Here is a 24,528-nt window from a genome sequence, read left to right as displayed (position 1 = left end):
CGAAATTACGTCAGTTAAAAACTAGAAAAGGTCTGCTCGAGGAAGCAGTTCCTGTCCCGCCTAGGGACAGTCCAGGTCATTTTATGTATCATAAGCATGGCATAAGTGCCATATTATATCTAGACTTATGGGTGGAGTACACCAAGGAATTAGACGAGAAATATAGATGGCCCGTATCAGGTACGTGGGATGCCGAGTGCATCATGCGAGTAGAAGAAGCATTATGGAAAAAGAAAGCCAGACAGTCCCAGAAAGATGCCATCGAGTTATGGCGCAAAGAATCTCATAAAAGAACAGAAAAAGAAATCAGAAAAACAGAACTAAGTAGGGAATCCTCAGAAAGAGCCCAAGAAAGGGAATTAATCGAAGTAGGTGAACGAGTTAAAGCCGAACAGTCAGACAGACAGAGAAATGCCCTTATTAAGGGTATGTATCCTCTTCTTGCCGAGGGTTTGCCGAAAGCAACCCCGGAAGCACCATGTAATTTTCCGCCGCCATTAGTTCCGATTAAGCTACGTCACAAACCGACCGCAGCTGATATTTTTCTCTCATCCTATTTGGACGACACAGTCCCAGAATATGCAAATACAGTTCCGCCAGCTCCTGTAAATAATGTGATTCCTGTTCCTCCAGTCGCTGGCCCCGTGGGTCCAGTTAATGTTACAGCACCTGTTACAGTACCCCCGGTCCAGCCTACAGTACATGTACCCGCTACACCAGTCACTCTCCCAGCACGTACAGTACCCGTCGATGATTCCAGTTTAGGAGCCGCGGGGGGGGGGAGTTCTCCGGGAACCCCGCCGCAACACAAACGTCTGACATTAATCGAGTTACATGAACGTGCGTTACAGCGTACGCCCAAACCCCAGTCCGTTACAGATATCAAGCGAGCTCTCACCGAATGCCGTTATGATCCAGTCCCAGGCGATAATGATATGGTCATATATTCATTGCGTGTAAGACGGGTAACCGAGTATTTGGACACCCTACCGAATATGAAAGAAGATCTAGACAGAATATATTGTTTCATCCGTACAGGAGTAGATCCAGAAAGTATTGGCGAAGCCATGTCTCAAAGGAAAGCCGAGACTCAGCTCATGCTTTTAAAGTTTCTAATTAATTGTTTAATAAGGGAACAAGATTATCCAGATAAAGATCCGACCGAAATGAAAGTCCTGACAAGGTGGAGTGATCATATAGCCGAGGGAAGACACAGGACACTAGGTTGTATAGAGAGTATGTACAAGAAAATTCGTAAGGAAATAATAAGGTTACACGAGAAACGCAAAGCAGCACAAGTGTCCGAGAAAGAAGACGACTCTGATACTGAAGAGGTAGACGACGAGAATCCCACCAGAATAGCGTATGTAGGTAAAACTAGACTTCCCGACCGACATTCACGTCTAGAACACAAGAAAGTTTTTCCTATTTCAGCACCAGAACAAGGTTCTCTTGAGCAAGTATTTCAAGCTACCGATCACATTCTGAAATCACGAATCGGTTATAGTGAACTTAGTACCATGCATAAACAAGAACTAGCCCGATCAGCAGTCCGATGGACTACTGATCCTACCACTTTTCCAGACGAAATAGTGGCACAAATGTTTCTGAAACTGCCCCCAGCCGAGCAGCGACTGGTGGGTATGTATATGATCCAGCACCTCATTACACTGTATGAGGGACAGCATTCTGATCCAGGTCCGTTACATGATGTTCTGAACGAGTTACTCCAGTATAGATGGAGAGGTCTAGGTACCGATTTAATTAGTGTCATTCTAGAACAGCGCCACAAATATAGAACGTTTCTGAATCCAACAAGGTATAGTTTTGCCACGAATCAGACAGTACAGATTGCCACCTGAGGCTGTAGCAGCCTTATCCAAAATTATTGACGAGCTCATTGCTCAAGGAGTGGTTATAGAAACTGACTCCAATGTATGTAATTCTCCTATCATTCCAGTCATGAAACGTACTGATCCAAATGCACCTCCAGTATATCGATTAGTGATTGACCTTCGAGAGCTTAATAAATGTATCATACCCCAGTATCCAGTAGTCCCAGATATTTCATCCCTATTGACAGCCATTGATTCTGAAGCTACATTTTTCACTGTTATCGACCTCAAGAACGCATTTTTCAGTGTCCCCATTCATCCAGACAGCCAGTACCTTTTCGGTTTTTGTTTAAATGGAAGGAGCTATAAATTTACACGAGCTCCTCAAGGTTTCACAGAAAGTCCTAGTATTTACAGTCAAGCACTTAAAAGACAACTAGACAATATTCACATGCCAACTGACACTGCCCTGCTCCAGTATGTCGATGATCTACTGATCACAGCCCGTTCTGAACGTGACTGCGAGCGAGCGTCACTTACCGTTCTGTATTTCCTAGCCGAGATGGGGCACAAGGTGTCCCCTTCGAAGCTTCAATTCTGTGTCCAGCAAGTGATCTACTTAGGCCACTTACTGTCCAAGTGGGGTAGGCAGTTGACACCAGACCGTATCCAGTTAATAGCGAGTCTTCCACAGCCCAAGACACAGAAGGAGGTACGAGCTTTTATTGGCCTCACTTCTTATTGCAGACAATGGATTCCTCAGTATGTATTTCTAGCTAAGCCACTGATACAGTTAACGACACAGGAGGCAGCCGTATCGACTGTCCTCCCTTGGACATCTGAACATACACTTGTTTTTAATGAATTAAAGAAAGCTTTATGCCAAGCACCTGTTCTAGCAACACCGAACTACAGTAAGCCTTTTACACTTTTTGTCACAGAACGTGATGGTACTGCATTATCTGTTCTCACACAAGATCAAGCAGGACAGTACAAGCCTTGTGCTTATTTTTCGAGCACATTAGATCCAGTAGCCCAGGCTTTGCCTGCGTGCCTCAAGTCAGTTGCAGCCACAGCTCTAGCTATCAGACAAAGTGATTCCATAGTGTTAGGACACTCCCTGACAGTACAAGTTCCACATTCCGTGGAAGTTCTTTTAAATCGAACACAGACTCAGCACTTGACAATTGCACGTTTAACAGGTTATGAACTGACACTGTTCCAGCCACACATAGAAATCAGACGCTGCAACATTCTAAATCCTGCTACACTGTTACCGTCAGTTACTTCAAATCCTGGCACACATGACTGTGTGGAAGTTGTTAACACTATGACAAAGCCAAGACAAGACCTGACAGACATTGCATTACCTAATCCCGACCTGACACTTTATGTGGATGGTTCATGTATGAGAACTAGTACAGGAGAACTAGTAGCCGCGTATGCAGTGACTACTGAAACCGAAGTTATAGAAACACACCGTATTGACACCCTGTCTGCTCAAGCAGCAGAGCTAGTGGCTCTGACCCAAGCCTGCATACGTGCCAAGAACCAGAAAGTAAACATATACACAGATTCACGTTACGCATTCGGAGTTGTACACGACTTCGGAGTGCTCTGGCAGGAGAGAGGTTTCATGACTTCTCATGGAACCAAGATTCAGCATGGTCTCCTCATTCAAGCTCTGTTAGATGCAATACATTTACCGACAGCTATCGCTATCATGAAGTGCAAGGCACATACGAAAGTTACTGATATCATTTCCCAAGGTAACGATCTAGCAGATCGAACAGCTAAACTCACAGCTCAGACTCCAGACATTCCAGTTAACACAAAACAGACATTCACTCCAGAACAGACTACTTGTATGACAGTTACGGACCCTACACAAGATGTCATAAACATACAGTTACATGCTACTCCCGAAGAAATCAAGAAATGGTCCGAACAAGGAGGGGTCCAGACAGATCAGGGATGGTTGACGAAGGGAAAAGCCACATGGTTTCTCCCCGACTCTATGGTTCAGGTCATTATCAATACCGCACATAGTCCAGCACATCTAGGAGAAAAAGCTATGTTAGACAGTATTCAGAACCTTTGGTTCAACAAGCACTTACGAGCTGCAGCCAAGCAGAAAGTCCGTACTTGTATGATATGTTGTCAATTCAATCCAGGTAAAAGTGTCCCGGTGGAACAAGGTGGATTCCAACCTCCTGACCACCCTTTTGAAGTCCTCCAGATGGATTATATTCAGATGGAGCGATGTCGAGGTTTCAAGTATGTCCTCGTAGTTGTATGCGCTTTGTCCAGGTGGACAGAAGCATATCCAGTCCCAGATTACACAGCCGCGACCACTGCCAGGCAGTTGGTTCGTGAATTCTTTCCCCGCTATGGACTCCCTAGGGTCGTGTATTCTGATAACGGCCAGCCATTCTCATCCGAGCTTATGAAACATGTTTCCCTTCTGTTAGGGTACCAGTGGAAGTTCCATTGTGTGCGCCATCCTGAAGCAGCCGGTCTCGTAGAGAGACATAATCAAACTTTGAAAATCCGTATTGCCAAAATATGTAAAGAGAAAGGTGTAGACTGGCTAGTTGCCCTGCCAGTTGCTTTATTTTTTATGAGGATGGTTGCACATTCCAGATCAGGTCTGTCCCCGTATGAGGTCGTATTCGGCCGCCCCCCAAACATGTGGGGTACACCTAGACCCCGCAGTATTACAGATGTTTCCAGTAATATGCTGAAAGATGACCTAGCTTCCTTGATGTCTGCCCTACACTCTTGTCGTTCACAGGTTGCCGCCACATTCCCAGACAATACTGAAGTGAAACCGCATGAGGTCATTCCAGGGGATCTCGTGTTGGTCCGGAATTTTGATCGTTCAAGTCCGCTGGAGCCCCGTTGGAAGGAGCCTCGACTTGTCTTGTTAACAACGAGGACGGCCGTCAAGTTAGAGGGAAGAAAAGGATGGGTCCATCTGTCCCACATCAAGAAGTTCCATGGAGTACGTGAAAAGACATTTGCAAAGGACTACCTAATTCCTAAAGACTGCCTGAAAACAGACTCTGAACTTGACTCGGAACTCAAAGTTCCTCTGTTAGAGAAAACTCTGCAACAGGAGTATAAATTGAAACTCAGGTCTAGTACAATAAGTCAGCCAGTTTAATTGTCTAAGTCCCTCTCGGGTGAAACGGTTAGACAGGTCCCTGACATGTATGAGATAGACCCCCATAGTGAGAGAGTTAGTCGAAACTCTATACGATGTATCATTGTTCTAAGTTTTCTATTATATGTGAGTCTAATGGTTACCTGCACAAGTTATGCTTTACATTTATGTTTTCCAGTTTCTCATGTAAATAAGTTTTCTAATGCTACAGTAGAGCACACATTTAGTGATCTGCCTCCTCACGAGCTATCCTATCGTCTTGCTATGCGAAATAATACATTCATCAGAATGTTACACTATTCACACCAGACCAGCAATGCCACTAATTGTTGGGTGTGTGGTCGACTCCCCCCTTTCCAGACACCGAAGGGAGTTCTGCCACTCTTTCCTTATCCGTTTTCACATAATGGTTCGTGTGGAGCATGGTCCACTTTAACGTCATCCTCCAATGATATGTCCCTTCTGAATAGAACATGTTTTCCAGACAAGCAAGGTCTCTCCCATAGAACAGGGTTAGATCTAGAAAATGAAGTATATGATTTGGGTAATTATTCTTCGAATTTTATGGTCCTGAACGTTCAGTCCGATACTACTCCAGATTTGCCTGCTATTTCAGTACTACCAGTCAAAGGCGAATTATGTGTCAGAAAGAATGGTTCCGCACATGTAGGACATAGTGATTGTACTACTACTGTCGAGTATAGTGACAGTGGGAAATCTATTTTCAAAGCCTCACGTCATTCTTATTTTATTTGTGGTCAGACCGCATATGTTCGTCTGCCCCTCGATTGGGATGGAACATGTTACATTGCCTTCCTACTGCCACCAGTTTTTCTAGCCCCATCTGATTATCACAGAAACACACATCTAGTACACGTCAGACCTAGAAGGGAGATCAAGTCCCCAATTGTCGATCAAACTGAAACTACTCTAGAACAGTATCAAGACTTCAATAAAGGTTTCTTCTTCTTTATAGGACCTGTCCAGAATAGTAAGTTAATCCGTAGGTTAACCAGAACCCTTGAAGCGGTAGTGAATGAGACTACTTCTGCTCTAGGTAACTTAACTGAAGAGCAATCTGCTATGAGATTTGTCGTGCTCCAAAATCGTCTCGTTCTTGACGTCATACTGGCCGATAGAGGAGGAGCATGTAGAGTCATCGGATCTAGTTGCTGCATTTTCATTCCTAATAACGCGCCGTCTGTTTATTCAGCTATAACCAGACTTCATAAAATTGCCCATCAGTTACACCAGAATCCAGGCACCTGGACATGGTCCGGTTGGCTCTGGAGTATTATATCTGCCTGGGGATGGAAAGTATTGTCATTCCTAGGTATTGCAGTAATGATCATATTCAGTTGCTGCCTCTGTATACAATGTGGCCCTGCGATTTGTGGCATGTGCGCTACCTCTTATATTCCTAGTCCTAAATCCCGTTCCAAGACAATTCGAGACGAGCAAATGATGCTATATGAAATGATAGATGGTATCATGAATATTGATGTTTCCTGATGGAAACGTAGGGCACAAGGAGGGAATGTGGAAAAGTAAATGTTGCCATGTTATATGTGCCTACGTGTTCCCCATCCTATGTTATATGTGCATGATCGATATGCATGTATTCCCCTCTGATTGATTAAAGACGCAATTACAGTTGTGTCCATCTCTAGTATGCCAGTTTCCAGGCCTCGTGAAAGCAACGAATATTAGGCCTATGTAAACCTACGTTGCCACGTTTTACAGTGTGCACGTTAATGCATTGAATTGTCCCTGTTTCTAGGCCTCAAAAGGGCCCGGACTCAGATTCAGCTCCTGTCTCCTGAACCCTCTCCGAGGAGCGATACAGCCCCCACCTGCATCCCTGACCCTTCGCTTACTTTCATGCCTCGCAGTGCCTGGCCCGGCCTGGCTCTGCCTCCCAGTCTGCCAAGAGTATGTTATGCTTCTAGTTATCAGTCCAGCCCTCCTTCTCTGCATTCCTAAGCTACTGAATCGCATCAATAGTTTCCGTCATGGTCTAGCCTCTATGTCTCCATGTAAGAGAAATACTGTATTAATATTCATAGAATATTCCCCGCACACGCACTACATGTAGAATAATGCATGCACCAGTCTTAGTGTCTGTTAGCCTTTACCCTGATAACTTTTGGATTCTATCAAACATGTACTCTAAACACCAGATACTAGATATGCCTGGGTACATGTCGCTCTGACACTCCAGACTTTAGTCTCCTCTTCTAGCGCAGAAGTCATAGCCCCCAGTTTTCCCTGGTAACACGTCATTGCCCGTTTGCGCGCACCACTAGGTTAGAGGTCCCAGCTGCTCAGGTAGCCCCCTCCATGTTTCCGCCCCGTTTATGACATATTCTGTTACGTTTACATCACATGTCTATGTATACGCCCTGTACACGCCTTCTTGTTACATCATTTTGCCCTTATCTTTCGCGACTGCTACGAACCACGCCTACTGCTACGCCTACTGTATTGAATGTAATGTATTTTGTTTAACTATATATATTGTGCACTGTTATTAAAAGTTAGCGCATTATTCCCAGATCCTGCCCCCGGCAGCTGCCATCCTATTCCCGTACAGGCTGTCCTGTTCCTGTCCTTTTATGCCTGATTAAAGCCTGTAGACTCCAGCTACCTCGAATCTTGACTCTTATTTATTGAGCTACCTGTTTATTGATTATTCTGAAAAATAGATCCGGTAATAAATTATTTATTTACCACAACCCCGTTCTGCTAACATCATGTCTAGCACAATCCTGTTTTGAAGAGAAACTAATCTGAGAGCCTTAAGCTCAACTGTGATGTTCTCAATTATGCCTGCTGTCTCTTCTATAGTAGCTTCTAATAGACGGGACAACCTGCGTATGTTTCTGGAAGTTATGGCAGGGCCATACCAAGGAACAAAGGCCTTTAGTACATCTCCAGCTATCTCAGCCGCTGTATCTCCTTGATCAACACTCCTCCTACCCCTCAGAGTTCTGGATGCTTTATTCACTTCTGCAGTGCTTTTTACAGACATTGCTGGCGTTACAAGACCCAGGTGACAACAGCCACCCCAATCCACTGGTAGCCAGATATAGGCCCTGGAACCACAAATGAAATAAACTGAGTCACCGATATAGAGCGGAACAGTTATTTCCTGGGAAGACACTTCAAATGTCATATTGCAATTGGTACTATTCCCCATGTTGGCGGTACCGTTGCTCCTAATACATATACTCCCAAGCACACTACGCTGCCTCATTTTCAAAAAGGGTATCTCTCTGGTGTCCCTATGGAGCGGAGGTGTGCTATCATTATTTACCAAAAACAGTGGGGTGAATATATTAGAAAATGGGAACGTTGCATTTGGTAAAATAACTTCAGAGCAATTCCCTAACTGGAGAATGTCTTTATCATAATGGGTGTACAAGGAGGCAGTTGATGTTCTAGTGGTAGAACGGGAAGTTACTAAGCTGCTGAAGACCCTTATTAACTCAACTTCCAGTATCGCAATGTGTAATGCATAACAGGACGCTTCAAACGGCAGGGGTACTTGGAGAAGGGGTACACCTTCGTCCACATAGGCTGGGAATTGCATACAGATCCAACAATTCTTTTTATCAATTACTTGATGGGTCTGATGAAGTAAGGTAAGGAAAGAATTATGACGCATCTCCTCTCTGTGATCCATATCCTCTGGTGGTACTGTAACTGAGGGGACAAAGTCAGAGGGAAGCTCTGATGGGAGCGGGGCTGTTTTTGCAATAGGATGGTAGAGCTCTAGGAGATATAATAATCCAATGACCAAAGACATTATGCAGAATAACATACAAAATATGCATAGTTTGGAGTACCAACGCCCCTTTTTGTTCACATTAAGAGTGGAATATGTATCCTCCATTTCTAGTAAAGGAAGATGTCTAGTTGTTCTTCCAAACGGAAATACCATTCGTTCCCAGAATTTCAATTTATACAATTCCACAAGTGCGGCAGTTCAACAGTGTTCGTTATAGGCCTCACTGTTACAGACCTTGCAATTGGTAGTATTAACACAAATCCGACCTCACACCCTCTCCTCCTCTGGGTCCTCGGGCTTCGGAGGTATTCCTTTATTCTCTTTTCAGATCAGAGTCGGCAGTGTCCTTATTTTACTAACCTCACTGCACAAGTTAGTCCTTTAAATTTGGCACTGTTCAGTGCGTGGCAGTTGGTGCTTGCTCCGTCCTAAGCACTCTTCATTTTCCTTGGGCGTAGATCACATCGTCACATCGAACCGCCGTCTGTGTGACTAACAGAACTTGCGCTGGCCCTTTCCCCCTGGCTGCAGGCTGTTCTTCCTCACAAAGTTTTTGGTCAGGACCCAGTCCCCGGGTTTGATGTTGTGTACTTCTCCTTCCAGAGGCGGGGACCATGTGTCTCTGACCTGTTGGCGAATGGTAGACAGGGCAGAAGTTAGTTCTTTACAATAATCCAACAAAGCAGAATGCGTCAATTCTTGCAACTTTGGTGGAGAGGCAAACCCATATACATTTGCTGGTTTCCCCATAACAAGCTCATATGGCGAAAGTCTGTTCTTGGATGTAACAGTTGTCCTCATAGAGAACAAGGCTAGGGGCAATGCATCTACCCAGCTGAGAGTGCTTGATGCACATATTTTTTGCAATTTATTTTTCAGTGTAGCGTTGCAGCGCTCCACAAGCCCTGCTGCTTTTGGGTGATAAACTGAATGAAAACTTTGCTTTATCCCCAATCCTTGGCATACTAGGTCCATTATTTTATTCGAAAAATGTACCCCGTTGTCGCTCCAGAGACTTCTGGCCAAGCCATAGCGGGAGAAGTACTCTCTCAACAACATTTTAGCTGTGCTCAATGCGGTGTTGTCTTTTAAAGCGAATGCCTCCACCCAGTTACTGAAACTACATATAACGACCAAAACATATCTTTTGCCATTGGCAGGGGGCATTTCTATGTAATCCATCTGTAGGCATTCAAAGGGGTATTCTGGCAATCTGAAATGACCAGGTGGTACTTGTATTCCCTTTCCCACATTATGGAGAGCACAGGTCATACAGTTCTTGGATAGTTTTACAGCTGTCTTCCTAATGTGTTTGTTTACCCATATCTTTTCAATGGTATTTGTCATTCCATCAGCCCCCAAGTGTGCAGGACCGTGAACCATGTGAAGTATGGGTAGGAGAAAACTGTCGGGCAGGACCCACTTTTTCAAATGTCCCAGTGTGTGCATCCAAGCCCCAAAGTGCGTGTCAAAATAATATCCTTCCTTAACCCACTGCTTCCTCTCATCTTCACTTGCAAATTCTTGAATGTCCTTTATCTCTTTGTAGGGATCAATGTTTGTCTCCTCCTCATCAGTCTTTGACACTACATATGTTAAGGTGTACTCATTCAACGCAGTGTGTTTTGCTGTTTCATCGGCAAAAGCATTTCCCTGACCTACATGGTCTGTGATTTTCTTGTGTGCACTACACTTTATGATGGCCAACCTAGTTGGTAATGCAAGGGCATTTAGTAATCTTGTGATCAAGGTGCCGTGTTGTATTTTTGCACCTCCAGATGTGATGTACCCTCTTTCGGCCCATAATCGGCCGAAGTTATGTGCCACCCCCCATGCGTACTGGCTATCGGTGTAAATGTTTACGGCTAACTTTTCTGAGAGCTCACATGCTCTAGTAAGGGCAATCAACTCAGCTGCCTAAGCAGACATCTGTTCTATTTTACATGTTTCAACAACTGTTTTATTGGTTGTGATTGCATAGGCTGCAGAGGTAGTTCCATCTGGTCTCTTTAGACAAGAGCCGTCCACAAATAGTGTTCCATCGACTTTTTGCATAGGTGTGTCTGTCAGATCTACTCGACCTTTCGTTTCAGTTTCAGTGACAATCACGCAATCATGTTGTACTTCATCCTGCTCCGAAGGGAGAGGCATCAGAGTAGCTGGGTTTATGGTGTTACACCTCTGCAAGGTCACATTAGTGGCCATTAGTATTAGCTCATACTGAGTCAACCTAGCATTAGTTAAATGCTGAGTTTTGGTTTTATTCAGCAGTATGTCTACTGAATGAGGTACATAAACCATAACTGGATGTCCAAGTACAATAGAGTCTGCCTGTCTTACTGCAGCAGCCGCTGCAGCAATATTTTTGAGGCAGTTCGGTAGGCCTCTTGCTACCGGATCCAATGTTGAGGAAAAATAGGCACATGGTCTATTCTTCTCTCCATTTTTCTGGGTTAGTACAGCCATTGCGCATCCCTCTCTCTCATGTACGAAGAGTGCAAAGTTCTTAGTGTAATCTGGTGTGCCCAAAGCAGGTGCATTGCATAAAGCAGTTTTCAAAGCCACAAAGCTATCTTGATGTTCTTTATCCCAAGGCACAGGATCTTCCACATCTTTGTGAGTTAAGGACAGTAATGGTTTGGCCAGATAAGAAAAATTTGGTACCCATTGCCTACAAAAGGAGACCATTCCAAGAAATGCACGCACATCTTTTTGGGTTCTAGGTCTGGGAATGTTCTGCACTGTTTGTATTCTTTCAGATGATAATCTCCTCCCTCCTTTCGACAGGAGATGACCTAAGTAAGTTACCTCCTGTCGACAGTATTGTAACTTAGCTGGCGAAACCTTGTGTCCATGCAGAGCAAGAAATGCTAGAACATCATGCGTTGCCTGCTTACAAATGTTTTCTGTCTCAGCTGTGATCAGTAGGTCATCTACATATTGCAGTAATACTGTACCTGGTGGCAAAGCACAGTCATCTAGTTGTCTTTTTAATGCCTGGCTATAGATGCTAGGGCTTTCTGTATACCCCTGGGGAACACGACGGAATTTATATGATCGCCCCTGGAAACTGAAGCTGAACAAATACTGGCTGTCTGGGTGTATGGGGATACTGAAGAAGGCATTCTTCAGATCTATGACAGTAAACCACTGGGCTGAAGGTGGTACAGATGAAAACATCGCTGTAATGTCAGGTACAACTGGGTATTGTGGTTCCACTATTTTGTTTATGGCTCTCAAATCAACAATCATCCTATATTTGACCTGTCCCGTTCCATCATCACGTTTAACCACAGGTAAAATGGGACTGTTACATGGACTGCTTGTAACTTCTTGTATTATTTTACGTTGCAATAAGTCCGATATAACCAATCTAATACCCTCCTCACCTTCTTTTGAGATTTTGTACTGGGGGATGCGAGGTAATCTGACATTTGGCTTAACTGTAATATGCACTGGCTCAATATCCATTTCACTTACATCGTTTGGTCCATGTGCCCATAATTTTGGATCAATATCCTGCAGTTCGGGTGGTATGTCATGTTTGTCTGAAACCATGTATTGTCTGGACATTTCTTGTTTCTTACAAGTCAGATAGACACCATCCGGCGTGCAGTATATAGTGGCATGCATCATTTTCAAAGCCTTTAAACCAAGCAAATTTAGCGAACATTTCTTTGTTAGTACAAATGGCATACTCCCTGTTATAGGACCAATTGTGAAATCCAATGGTCGTGAAATGGGGCTTGTGACAACAGCATTTGAAAATCCCACCGACTTATCTAATCTTCCCGAGAGAGGAACATGGGGGAGCAAGCGGTGGGAAATCGATGTATTAGTGGCACCAGTATCTAGAAGAAATTTTCTCTCTTCACCTTCAACTACCATTTTTACATATGGGCCTGAAGAATCCACTGGTATCTGCACTCGCTCCCTGTCCTCTCCTGGGCATCCCTATTGTGTCCAGTCCTCGTTGTCATCATATTGTGTATAATCTTGAGTGAAATACGCATTGTTCCTATTATTGTCAAAATAATTTGCCTGCTCAGTGTCACTGTAATTTCTTTGCTGTCCTCTACCTCTCCCCCTGTCTACACGGGGAGTTGAATTTCCTCTGTAAGTGTTTGCATTATTTCTCATAGTTTGACCCTGGCCCTGTAAGTAAGGGCACTCATTCTTCCAATGTCCCTCCTCATAGCAATGGGCACACTGGTTGTACCCTAACCCTGTTCTTTGCTGCGTCGGAGCTGAAACAGCTCGACCAACCCCACGACTACGTCCACCTCCCCTCTGAAAATTTGTACGTCCTCTTGACCTTCCTCTGTCAGGAAAAGCTTGCTGCATTAATGCTTTTGTTTTTAATTCCTTCATTTGCTTATCCTTCTTTCCCTTTTCTGAGTTTCTCTTATTCTCATAATAGCAAGCCATTGTCAATAACTCAGCTGGGTCCTTAGCAGTCCAGGTACTTTCGTATGTCTTTATACTGTCCGATAAGTCAGGTAAAATGTTATTAACAAACTGGTTAGCAAAAATGCGCTTTCCTTGAACTGTCTGAATGTCCTGTCCACTATACCCTTTAAAAACCTCTTCTATTCTGCTGAAAAAATCAGTCACTTCCTCTCCCTCCTTCTGTCTACAAGCGGTCATTTTATCCCAGTCCACTTTTTGTCTAGGCAAAATTTGCTGCATGCGTGCTATAATGTGTCCGGGTAAGGCTTTTGGTACTGCTGGCACATCCTCTCCCGCTCGTCTATTAGTATCCGCAACCGTTATGGCTCCCCAGTTAATATTTGCAGAATCATGATCCCTGACTGGGCGCCATATTTCTTGTGGTACCAGAAAATCGAATAGAAAATCGATATCTTTTAGTAGCATAGGTGTTAAATTAAGAGCGGATTCAAGGTTTTCATAAAATAATTTTGGATTACTTCTAGGGTCAGGTAACTCTTTTTTCAGGGCCAATAAATCTGCCCTAGTCCAGGGAGTGTGCACAAATTGTGGGATAGCGGCGAGATTTGCACCTCCTGGATTAGGAATTGGATGTACCTCTCTCATAGGGTAAGCTGAAGCATTATCTCTGAGTTATGGTCCTGGGCCATAGTGTTGGTGAATATGTTTGTTAGTGGCATCACACATAATGGCATCTAATTCTTTTTGGTAATGATAACATTCATCAAATGCATCCTTACATTGTGTGTCTGTTAATATGGAGTTCTCACTATCCCTCCATAATTGTCGTAACCATCCTGGTGATTGTAAAAAAACTGTACTGTTGTCCATTATGAGATGACAATGGTTGAACAGTCTATTTACCATACTATTAATGACAAAATTCCTAGCTCTTAACTCCTTCATTCCTTCAAATGTTTCCCTGGCTTCTATTTTAGTTATTTCCCCTAAGTCCATCCATTTTTGTGTCATATTCTTTATAGTATCTTTCTCTGCAAAGCCTAATCGTGTGTGTCTAGCATATATGTCTGATACCCGTCTGTCCGTCCTTGGTGAACCATGGTAAGGGGAACTCAACCAATCGTATGTTCTGTGTGTGTGTACTGTGGGGGAATCACTTTGTGAAGCAAGTGGTGTCATTGATACTGGAAGTGTCATGCTGGAAAGTGTTGGGGCGGACGATGTTGCTGGGGTGTTTCCTACAGATCCATGTGCGCCCTGCGAACTATTAGTAGGAGAGGCTGTTTGTTGGACCTGAGCCGGTACAACGGGGGCGGATGCTTGTTGGACCGGCGCAGCAGAAGGGGGCACATGCTGTGTTTGTGGTGGGGCAACAATGTTAAGTTGTTGGCCCCCAATACCGGGACCTGGGGGAACAGGATTTTGGATATTATATGGGGGAGGCTTGTCTAACAAGTCCTCTAATACCTCATCGACAGGCGGGCAATTTCCTTTGTCTACTGCGAACAAAACACTTTTCTGTTTTCATCCGAAATTCTCTGTCATGCTGTTCAATGTTTTCGTTTATCTTTATATTATCATATTCTGCTACCTTGGCCGTAGTTGTTTTATTCTTTTCTCTTTCCCTGTCTTGTTTTTGTTTCATGGCCCTAGTTCGAGCAGATTTCTCAAATGTTTGAAATGTCTCAAACATAGCAGGTCGGACTTTTCGTTCCATCATACATTGCTGTAAATACTGTAATTTAGCTAAATCAAAGGTACCATCAATAGGAAACTGTAATTCCTTATCTTTTTTTGTGTACTCATGCCATATTCTATTGTATAGGTTCACAGTTACTCCCTTTTTTATCATCAATATCCAACCAGGACTGTCTTCAACAGGGTTGGGAACGCTTTCGTCCAACCGGTAACCTGAACTTACACAACAGAACGTTTTAGAAATGCATTTCTTCATTGTTCCTATTATTTTTTTAGTTATAACTATCCTTTTACCCTTTTAACCACAACTCATTCAACAACTTAGTTACAAAAACTTATTTTTATCAAAACATGCAACAGAACAATCTCACCAATCTGTGGTGTGTCCTTTAAATCGTCCGACTGTTGGTCTTCGGACAACACGTCTGCTTCAAAAGGGATCAGCTCGTGGACCTCTGCCGGGGAATCCTGTGTCAAGAGGCCAGTCGGGACTTCAGATGGCAGCTGCTGCGGAGAAACGCTGTCTCCTTCGTGCAGGGGGCCCCTACGATCATTCGGTCCTCAGTCGCACCTCTCAACCACGGACTCAGCTAGCCGTTGGATGTCCCACGGAGAGGTCCCACCAGAGTCGCCAAGTCTGTCGAAGTGGATTTCTTCTACCTCGCCCAGGTATGTTTACAAAGGAAGACCAGCAGTCGGAGGTAACTGAAACATAAGAAGATTTATTGCGCTCGAGCGGGTACACCACCTCACAGCTCCATGTGGCTATGAGGGAAGTGGACAACTTACAAAGTCATAGACAGCCTTATATACTTTTGTGCTCCATAAGCGTAGGTGGGAATGGATATGACAAATCAGCAGCTGTCAAAGATGATTAATGATCCCCAGACAATATCACGTACTGGTCAGGGCCAGTGACTCTGGAAATATGTATACTTGGCTTGCTGAACACAAATATAAAGATTACTCACTAAACCCCATCAGTCATCAATAATCTTGTGATACACAGAAATAAACAGAACTATGCATAACTTGTGCCAAGTATAAACATGGGCGGGCTTGTGGTTACAGAGTCAGGTGCCCACTTGATTAGTCATCCGGATACAGAGCAAAGGTTACATCTCTTGTGTCAACAACGATTCATTACCATCAGCAGTCTTTTGTTAGCTGTAATACATTTGGAATTAGTTGGATAGGAAAAGTTAAACAAGTGAGTCATTGACCTTTAAGCAATGTACCCTGCCCTACTTTGTGCGTCATAAAGTGAAGTACAAACATATGCTCTGGGGTCGGCTGGTGTATTAACATTTGTTTGTGCAGATGAAGCGGCCACACCATATGTGCTGAGGTGGCGAGCAAGAGAGACTAATACAAAATGGTGGCTGGGAAACACAAAATGGAGGAGCTTTCGTCCATTACAAAAACTGTATTTCCACATGTGTGTTGTGTGTGTGGTTGTGGTTGGGTGTGTGGGTGTGCTTGTGTGTGTGTGGTTGTGTGTGTGTGGTTGTGTGTGTGGTTGTGTGTGTGGTTGTGTGTGTGTGTGGTTATGTGTTGTGTTTGTGGTTATGTGTGTGGTCGTGTGTGGTTGATTGTGGTTGTGTGTGGGGTGGTTGTGTTGGTGTGGTTGTTTGTGTGGTTGTGGTTGGTAATGTGTGGTTGGGTGTGGTTGTGGGTGTGGTTGTGTGTGTGTGGTCATGTGTGAGTGTGTGTGTGGTGTTGTGTGTGTGGGTGCTTGTGTGTGGTTATGGTTGTGTGTGTGGTTGTGTGTGGGTGTTTGTGTGGTTGTGTCTGTGTGTGGTTGTGTGTGTGGTTGTGGTTTTGTGTGTGTGGTTGTGCGTGCGGTTGTGTGTGGTTGTGTGTGTGTGTGTGTGTAGTTGCGTGTGTGGTTGTATGTGGGGTTGTGAGTGTGGTTGTGGGTGTGTGGTTGTGTGTGTGGTTGTATGTGTGGTTGTATGTGGTTGTGTGTGTGTGTTTGTGTTTGTGTGGTTTTGTGTGTGGTTGTGTGTGCTGTGATTGTGGTTGTGTGTGTGGTTGTGTGTGCTTGTGGTTGTGTGTGTGTGGTTGATTGTGGTTGTGTGGGGGTGTGGTTGTGTGGTTGTTGTTGGTTGGGTGTGGTTGTGTGTATGTGTGGTTGTGGGTGGTTGTGTGTATGGTTGTGGGTGGTTGTGTTTGTGGTTGTATGTGTGGTTGTGTGTGTGTAGTTGTGTGTGTGTGTGGTGTGTGTGGGGTTGTGTGTGTGGGTGCTTGTGGTTGTGTGTACGTGGTTGGTTGTGGTTGTGTGTGTGGTTGTGGTTGTGTGTGTGTGTGGTTGTGTATGTGTGGTTGTGGTTTTGTGTGTGTAGTTGTTTGTGTGTGTGGTTGTGTGTGTGGTTGTGTGTGTGGTTGTGCATTTGGTTGTGTGTGGTTGTGTGTGTGGTTGTTGTGTGTGTGTGTGTGCCTGTGTGTATGTGGTTGTGTGTATGTGTGCGGTTGTGTGTATGTGTGTGGTTATGTGTATTTGTGCGGTTGTGTGTATGTGTGCGGTTGTTTGCGTGTGGGTATTTGTGTGTGGTTGTGTGTGTGCGATTGTATGTGTTGTTGTGTATGTGTGGTTGGGTGTGGTCGTGTGTGTTTGTGTGTGTGTGTGGTTGTGCTTGTGTGTGTGATTTTGTGTGTGTGGTTTTGTGTGGCTGTGTGTGGTTGTTGTGTGTGTGGTTGTTGTGTGTGTGGCTGTGTCTGGTGTGTGTATGTGGTTGTATATGTGGTTGTGCTTGTGGTTGTACGTGTGGTTGTGTGTGTGGTGTGTGTGGTTGTGTGTGTGACAGTAATACTAAAAGCTCTGCTATCTGGTCGCATGTCTGAAAAATTTAGGTAACCTGAGGGATTAGCACCTCTGATCTGAGTAAACTGTTGGATAGGCCGCCAACCTGAAGCCTGAACCACTAAGATCTGCTGAATGAGATGGTTATGTTGCTTGTTCTATGCACTATATACATGTAATGCCAATAAGCTTCGAGCCTGTAGCACCAATGTCACCTGATGTATACTCTACTGTATATGTTACGAGCCTGTACTTTCTGATAGAGTCAAGAGATAACGCTGCAGTTGGAGGCAAGAGATGATTGTGACTGGAAGGACAGCCCTGCTATTTGAAGCCTGCGTTACATGAAGGATTGTTCTGCTTTATAGGGCCTGCACCTGTGTACCTTCAGGAACAGCTGTGGTTGCTAGGGGATACAGAGGAATGCATTTTCTGAGTTATAGCTCTACTGTTTGAGGACTAAGGGCGAGATGTAGGAAGCCTAATTCCAGTCGGTAATGGCCGAAATTACGAATTTCGGCCGTTACCGACTGGAATTAGGCTTTTCAGATGTAGGGGCCTAATCTAAAGGATTCGTAATTTAAGGAATTGGTAAATTTCCGAATTCTTAAATACCGATTTGGTAAATTACCGAATCCTTAATGTAGGGAGCACTTAAATGAGTGCTTTTCCCATTTTAGGATTCGTTATTTACCACCAACTACAAGTTGGTGGTAAATATCGAAAACCCCAAAAGAAGCAATTTTTTGCATATTTTTACAGTGCCATGTGACAGATATACGTGTGCCACATGTGCACCCATACACTATTCAGGGGTGCAACAGGGTGTCAAAGTGCCACCCTTGAATGTGTTCCCCCTTTTACCGAATCAGTAAATACCGATTCGGTAATTCCCATTCATCCCTATGGGCCTTCAGGCCCATAGGGATGAATGGGAATTACCGAATCGGTATTTACCGATTTGGTAAATACCGAATCGTACCGATTCGGTAATACTTACCGATTTATTAACTACATAGCATTTACTCTATTCTAAAATACTGAATCGGTAAAATTCGGTATTTTAGAATCGGTAAATGTAGTTTACCTACATCTGGCCCTAAGCCTGGTAATTACATGTGAGCAGCAGGATATCTCTATGGCCTGTGGCTAGAAGGCAATGCTAACCTGCGAGCTAGATCTGTTGTAGGACGCCTCTGTGATCTGTAACCTGAAAAACAACGCTGCTGTTTGAGGACTGAGCTGTAGGAGCTCTGTAACGTGAGAGATAGCGCTGCTTCATGCTGCTATTTGTACCTTGTATAACTTGAGAGACATCTCGGCTGTCAGAAAGCCTTATAGTCAACCTGACATGAGACTCGCATCTTGAAGTGCACACGGAGGAAAGCGCTATACACCAGGGGCCAGATGTAAGTAGCCAAATACCGGTCGGTAACGGCCGAATTCGGCCGTTACCGACCGGTATTTGGCTACCGAGATGTAGGAGGACAGAAACGGGGCAAATCGGTAATTTTACCGATTCTGTAAATATACCAGTCGGTAAATTTACCGACCGGTATTTTTACAGAATCGGTAAAATTGATATGTAGGTGGGACTCTTATGAGTCCCACAAGGCCTAAGAAATCGGTATTTTACCATCAAATTCAATTTGATGGTGAAATACCGATTCAGGTGTGCATGCACATGTGTGCATGCACACCTGTGCCATATGACAGGCAGACCTGCCCTTAGGGCAGGTATGCCTGCCAAATGGCCCCCGAACCTTTTTTGGGGGTGCTAGAGGGTGTCAAAGTGACACCCCCTGCACCTTTGTCAAAATCGGTATTTACCGAATCGGTAAATACCGACCGGTAATGCCCCATTCATTCCTATGGGCTTCAAAGCCCATAGGAATGAATGGAGCTTTACCGGTAGGTATTTACCGATTCGGTAAATACAGATATTTACCGAATCGGTAAATGGAACATCTGGATGTTCCTACATACCCCCCCTTCTTATTTACCGATTCTTAATTACCGAATCGGTAAAATTCGGTAATTAAGAATCGGTAAATACGTTTTACCTACATCTGGCCCCAGGTGATCTGCAGTGGCAGGAAATGGTAGATGCATTATCTAGGCATTTTATTCTGCACCGGTATCTGACACAGCAAGGGAGAGAGACAAAATACAAAATAGGAAAGAAGGACCAAGAGATAAGAGCAAGGATTTAAAAATACCTGCAGGAGTGAATTAAAGTGGCCGGGGAGTTACACTCCCCCTCCCCCCAACTCGCTTCTGAGCAATATTTTGGGCCCCAGCACATATTGTTTTACCAAATCATATGCATGTGCCCTCTAATACTTGGAGGGTGGGCTCTTCTAAGATAAAGCATAAATAATACCAGCCGCAGGGGCGCGAGTTCGACTCTGTTGCAACATTTGACCTTCCAAATTCTGATATAACATTCCGCCCGGGCGTTTGTATGTGCATGAGTTTATTACCTGCACATCAACTGATGGGCACGTGTTGACCCGCATTGCAAGTTACATGAGTCTTCTCTGCAATTTACATTAATATGAAGCACCTAAAGGCTCTGCACGAAGCACCTGGTGATCGTCTTACACAACTGAACTACTGTGTAGACGAGCATGTGTTTTCTTTCAATTGCGACTGAATATGGGTGGCTGGGACTTTCTTTTAATGTGGTTGGAGTTCAAGAGATCCTATATATCGGTTTACATTGTAATTGTATTTGTATAGCGCTTACTACCCCTAGCAGGCGCTGAAGTTAACGTATTATGGCATATAGCATTTTGAGTACATTAAACGGGACTTTGCAGACCCGGAAACCCTGGCAGCCTCAACAGAGAGGTCGCAGCAGTGGATGGGACAGAGCTCGGTGCACCAGTGTCTAACGGATTATTCCTCAGAAAGGCCACCGACACCAGGGCTGCGTCGGCAGAGAGGCCAAGCAGGCTGCTTATTACAAGGGCATTTAGAGAGAAGCGGACCTCTGCGGCAGGAGCTGGGCTGCGACCCCCAGTTGTGTTCGGACACAAGCTGACCCATCAGGCGCCAATGGGGGTGACCATAGGCGACCTGGGTGAGAAGCTAATGGACCTGCCCCAATGGTCCGCGGACGCTCAGCAGCCTCTGCTCGTGTGTTCGGTGCCAAGCACACTTCACGGGACAGAGCTGGAGTGAGGCGCGAGAACGGAGGGTCAATGTAGAGAATGAACAGGGGCGCAGGCATACCGTCGCAAACAGCACAGCAGCACCATTACAATGAGGAAAAGAGTGTGCACATGGACAGACGGCACACAGCAGTCCGCTTCAGGGTACTGAGCCCTACTCTGCAGCGTCCACGGCACCAGTTCACCAAACCTACTTATGACATGGCTGCATCAAGGGCTCGGCACTGCTGCACACCTTTATACAACAAATTGCACAGGAACCCTCAAGATTTTAAAAGGTTGTTTACGTGGTCAATGATGGGCATACCGCACGTTTTCTATTCATAACTAGGCTTTTCGGCACTGCATACGCCCTCCGTCGGTTTGCGCTCAGCTGAACATAGGAAGTTCAAACCAGTGTCAATAAACAACAATCCGCCGGCCCGATTTGGCACGAATTCCGGAATCGTCAAGCCTGTTGTGGGGCGTGACTTCCGGGGGAAGCCCGTGCCCATGGAGTGGCTGGCCGATTGGAAAGTGGTGACGCGGGGCTCCCATGCCTGAGGGAGAGCCCTTCGGTGGCGGCAGAAAGTGGCGGCTGAGGCCATCGATGCAAGTGCGGTGAGTGGGGCTTGGTTGTACCGTGGGGGCTGGTGCATGCAGTGGCTGGGGGCGGCTGGGGCGTGTGTGCGCGCGATCAGATTGCAAGCGCGTCTTCACAAGCGCGCGATCGAGTACGTATGCAGTGGCTGGGGTGACTGTTGCATGTGTGCGCGTGTTCAAAATGCAAGCGCGTCTTACAAGCGTGTCCACAGTCCACAATCTGCTTGTGCACCGGTCTGTACCACTTAGGAAGCAAGTCAATTACAATAGATCTCGCTGGCGACACATAAAAAGGCAAAACAGGGGGCAGAAAAATGAGCAAGCAGAAAAGGTAAAACAGAGGGAAGAAAAGCAAGCAGAAAAGGCAAAACAGAGGGCGGAAAAACAAGCTGAAAGGGCAAACCAGAGCAGCAGAGGGTAATGCAGAATGCAGAAAAGGCCAAAGAGAGGGCAAAAAAATTAACAGAAAAGGGCAAAACCTAGGGTAGACAAATGAGCAGAAAAGTCAAAACTGAGCAGGAAATGAGCAGAGGAGGCACAAACAGAGGGCAGGAGGTAGACAGGCAGCAGAGGGTAGAGGACTGGGGGCAAACTGGACATCAGAACTGTCGCAGGGGAAGCTGGCATGAGGACCTGATCCATGGGGTCACAGTGTAGCCTCCATTAAGTAGGTCCGGGGTGAGGCAGGGGCTGGGTGGCAGGAGAATGGAAACAGTGGGAGGAGGAAAACAGAGGGCAGAAGCATGAGCTGCAAAGGCAAAACAGAGTGCAGAAAAATTTGCAAAAAATGGCAAAACAGAGCAGGAGAGGTCAAAACAGAGGGCAGAAAAAGGAACAGGAAAGAGAAAACAGACGGCAGAAATAGGAGCCGAAAAAGGCAAAACAGAGAGCAGAAAAGGCAAAATAAATGCAAGAAACAAGGAGGAGGCATAAACGGAGGGCAGCAGAGGGTGGCGGACTGCAGGGAAGCTCGACAGGAGAACTGTCGCAGGGGAGCTGGCACAAGGATATGGACGAGGAAGATTTTAGCCAATGTGAGTAAAAATTGTGGGCCTGATTTAGAGTTTGGTGGACGAGTTACTCCATTACAAATGTGATGGATATTCTGATCACTTACAAGTGCCAAAGCATATAGGGCAGATGTAGCAAAATCAGAAATACCGACTCTTAATTACCGAATTTTACCGATTCGGTAATTAAGAGTAGGTATTTCTAATGTAGGTACCAATTCGATAAATTTTACCGAATCGGTAAAAATCGGTATTTACCGATTCGGTACGGTATTTGCTATTGAATCCTATGGGCCTTGAAGCCCATAGGATTCAATATCAAATACCGATTCGGTATTTACCGAATCGGTAAATACCGAATTTTGCAAGGGTGCAGGGGGTGTCACTTTGACACCCTCTGGCACCCCTGTTTTAGGCATGTATGTGTGCCACATGGCACAGGTGTACATGCACAGATGTGCATGTACACCTGAATCGGTATTTTACCATGCAATTGTATTGCATGGTAAACTACCGATTTTCAAAGCCCTGTGTCAATGTTAAAATTGGCACCTACATACCAAACATGCATTTTCGGTAATTTTACCGACCGGTATATTTACCGATTCGGTAAAATATACAGAATCGGTAATTTTACCGATTCTGTAAGTTTACCGAATCGGTAAAATTACCGATTCGGTAAAATTACCGAAAATGCATGTTTTTTATCCCCCTACATCTCCATGGCCATTTACCGGTCGGTAATGGCCGAATTCGGCCGTTACCGGCCGGTAAATGGCCAAAATCTCCCAGCTACATCTGGCCCATAATGTTTGTAATAAGGCAGACACAATATGCTTCACACTCTAAATCATGCCCTGTGCCATTAAGTATGTCTTCTTAGATTAACTGAATTAAGCAGTCATTTTATCACACAGCATTTCTGCGCTTCAATAAATTGAAAATATTCAAAAATGCAATATAATATGACTACCAAGATCAGTTTATGATGGTTTGTTTAGATGGCATCTTGTTTTATTTTGAATCTTTAAGCAATTATGTGCTCCACTTCAAGACCTTTCTCCAACAGTCTAGGGAAATTGATTTGCATACAAAATCAACTAGATTGGACTGCAATACTTTGAAGACTGTGGGTTATATTCTTTCATCCATTGGACTGTAGGTAGTTCGAAGGAGGGCACAAGCCATTCAGGAATAGTCCATCCATTAGCCAATGAAAGTATGCAAAGTTTTTTTACTTTGCCAGTTGTTTATCATGGATTTTTTTCATTCTTTGACTGATGTTGGTACTCTTATTTAGGTTTGGCTTAATGGTTCAGTTGTCACTGCAACTTATACGATCAACAGAAGAGATCTTTCAGTAGTATAACTGAGAGAGGGGAGTAGGCTTTTCCCATATTTTCATTTTGGAGGTACAGCATTTGATTAAACTGAAGTTGCTACCATTGAAAAACAGCACTGTTATTGTAATTTGTGCCTTTTAGGAAAGTTGATGCTCACTGTTTTGTACATTCCTGTGTTGGTGATAGCGCCTAACCAATGACTTTGGCAATAGGCCTCATCTATTTATTCAATTTATCTATTTATCTATTTATTATTTTAAAAAGTTATGATAAAGACCGTACGACTGAGATATTTATTGTGAAAAGCATATGTTACAGTCAATAGGCATTCAAGGGCGGACTGTTGCAGAATGGTATTTTGTTACATTGAATCTCAAAAATTACTGTAGTAGGCAATGGTTTTGGTGTTGGTTACCCCCTTTGTCAAACCATGGGAAAAGAGGATTTATGCTGTCATAATCCTTGTAAGGCTGTATTAACACCTTGGGTGCTTGAGATATTTTCCTCCTGTGCTGCATTCCCTTCATTCCCATTGTTCATGACGAGCTCAAGCACAGCCCAACCGTGCCTCATGACGAGCTGAGCTCGTCAAGAGCATCGAAGGGGTTAAGAGAGATACTATTTTACCTTGCACATTGTAATTACGGACACATTGTAATTTTATAAGTGTATGCTTAATGGTTTGCTTGTGTACCTTAGGTCACAAGATGGTGGG

The sequence above is a fragment of the Lissotriton helveticus genome, chromosome 3_1 (genome assembly GCF_964261635.1).
Source record: "Lissotriton helveticus chromosome 3_1, aLisHel1.1, whole genome shotgun sequence".
Classification (NCBI taxonomy): Eukaryota; Metazoa; Chordata; class Amphibia; order Caudata; family Salamandridae; genus Lissotriton; species Lissotriton helveticus.
The sequence above is the reverse complement of the archived record's forward strand: the minus strand, read 5'-3'. Positions refer to the sequence as shown.